Here is a 2903-nt window from a genome sequence, read left to right on the forward strand (position 1 = left end):
TTTTTCCTGCTTCACAAAGGAAGGCAGCAGCTCGACAAAGCCATGATGGCAATTATTTTACATTATTATGGTATCGGTATCGGCCGATACTGCACAACCAGGTATCGGTATCGGGGCCAAAAAATGGCATCAGCACAACACTAATTAAAACCATATTATGCTTGTGATGATTTATTTCAGTGACAGTGTAATGTTGCCACGCCTGCATGTGCAGTAAACAACCTTGCTGGGAGGAGCAAGACTTTCAGCACCACGGACAGCACACTGTCACCTGTGGGGGATGACAGTGACGTGGATGGGTTAGACAGCTCTCTGATTCATGGGCGTCTTAAGAACTTTGAAACTTTGGGAAAGTTGAACACGTTGTTGGCTCACTTACCTGCAGGTCATGCTAAACAGTTAGCAGAGTTGATAAGGGATTTTCCATGTCTATTTTCGGACACACCTGGTCACACACATTTGGTCGAACGTGGATGTGTGAGACGCTAAACCAATAAAGCAGCGGTTTTACAGGTGAATCTGGAGAATCGCAAGCACTTGGATGCAGAAAAGGATTACATACTTGAAAATGGGATTGCTGAACCAAATATGTCCAGTTGGGCATCCTCATGTATTTAAGTCCCCAAGTCTGATAATGTAGTAGCAGTTTTATTGTCTTATATCAGAATCAGAAATCAGAATCAGAATATATCCTTAAACATGACCCTACACTTACTTAGCAACCAAATTTAAAGGTCAGTTTTGAGTCTCAGTAACACCATGGTCTCCAAGGCTGCATGAGGGGGTTTGGCAAAAACAGAGAAAGTCTGTGTAAACACCTCTTGAGGGTCGCAGTGACTTTGACGCAAATCAGCACACATGAATTCCAGTAAGATGTCGACACAATATTCCTGTGCATGTGCAGTTACGTAATGCGATGTCGAAACTATTACATTTTTGCAACAGAAACTGAATTTCAGAAATTAAAAACTTTTTTAAAATAGAAAGAATACATTTTTTATACCTTAAAATATTTACAAATTTTAAGTGGCTGTTTTGACACTAATCAGCTTGACTGAATATGTATTTATCATATATGAAATATATTTCTTCGTAGTCAAAATAATACAAATGCTGACCAGTAATATTAGAAATATAGAGATCTATAGTTGATTTTTTGACATTCAGAACATTTTTTTGTAGATGTCAGGAATGTCATTTTGCTTTGTCATTTTGACAAAGAAAAAATGTTTTTTCAGATATCAGGAATACAGGTTCAATAAAACTAATACATATCAAAACGGCTTGCCATACTCTGTTGTTACTAAGATAATATTATTTCCTAAATGGTTGTAGATCAATGGATCTATTTCCTGATCTATTTCCTGAGGCTTCCCCACCAGAGGGCGCCGAGGATCCTCTTCTGTTTTTTATTTTCTTTTAGGGACTGGGTTACTGTTGGGATCTGGGGATGTACCACCTTCCTCCAGCAGAGTGCGCTGTGGGTCTCCTGGGCTGGAGCTCTCCAGCACACCTGAGACGCATCTACTCATCAGGAGACCTTCCCTTTATAAGCAGCTGCCAGACCTTCCTTCAACGCCGCAGTGTTGACCTTAGTTTGGTTAGCAACCTGAGCCTCTGTTACCTGAAAGAATCTAAGTTGTCTCTAAGTGAGAAAACTGGTTCTAACCTTCCTCTGTCTTTGCTCACAGGAAACCTGTCTCAAGCCTAAAGCTCTGGGTGAGCTTAACCTGCCTTCCAGCGCTGGTGAGCCAAGCCTGAAGATTCCTATTTGGATTTCCCCTGCTGCTCTCAGTGAAGAGCTGGAAACTCTGATCAAGGTCTGCCATTCAAAGTCAGAAGCTAGACGCTGCAGCTGCTTGTGTACTCTGCTGAACCAACAGTCTCTGGACCCAACGGTTCCCTCTCTCACAAGAGAAGCCTGGACCCCGTCAAGACTTCAGTGAACCCAACCCGGAGCTGTTCCAGATCCAGTTCATGTTTTNACAGTCTCTGGACCCAACGGTTCCCTCTCTCACAAGAGAAGCCTGGACCCCGTCAAGACTTCAGTGAACCCAACCCGGAGCTGTTCCAGATCCAGTTCATGTTTTCTGTGTCAACATCTTAAATAAACTCTGTTAAATTTTTACTCCGTTGTGTTCTGCATGTGGGTTTGATATAAAACCAATCATGACAGAACACTGCGGCCATTAACAAGACCCAGCAGATCACCTCCGGAGGAAGCTTTAAGAACAAGCCACCTGATTCAAGGACAGACACAAACCCTCCGTGAGTTAAAATCCCGTTTTGATTTAAAGAAAACACACTTTTCAAGATCCCACAGGCTTCTGGGGAATCACAAGATGGCGCCAGTTCAACTTCCGGTTCCGGAGCCCATTTCGGTCACTTCCGGAATTCCGTCCGTCACTTCCGGTTTCAGATCCGCTTCTAAGGTCAGAATCTGCTCCGTCATTTCCTGATTTCCGTCCTTCACTATTTTCTGGCGAATCTAGTGAATGTAAAAGTTTTCTTTGGCAGTGCAAATTGTTTTTTGAACTAAATCTGTCCAGTTTCCCTGACGATGAGAAAAAAATAGTTTTTATTCTCTCACTTTTATCTGGTAAAGCCTGTGAATGGAAAGAAGCCAGTTTTCCTTCTGAATCAGCTATCACCTGTACATTAGAAGAGTTTCTTAACGAATTCACTCTTGTCTTTTCCAGTAAATCTGTCGAGTCTCATGGTTTGTCTAACATTAAACAAGGTAATAGATCCGTCAAACATTTTTCAGAAGACTTCCGGGTCAGAGCCGCCGCTTCCGGTTGGAGTGATGCCATGCTTAAATCCATCTACATAAAGGCATTAAATAAAGAAATTGGGAACAAACTAGCCACTTCAGATAAATCTGCAACCCTGGAAGAGCTCAT

This window comes from Cyprinodon variegatus, unplaced genomic scaffold (assembly GCF_000732505.1).
Source record: "Cyprinodon variegatus isolate N-32 unplaced genomic scaffold, C_variegatus-1.0 Scaffold1134, whole genome shotgun sequence".
NCBI classification, from domain to species: Eukaryota; Metazoa; Chordata; class Actinopteri; order Cyprinodontiformes; family Cyprinodontidae; genus Cyprinodon; species Cyprinodon variegatus.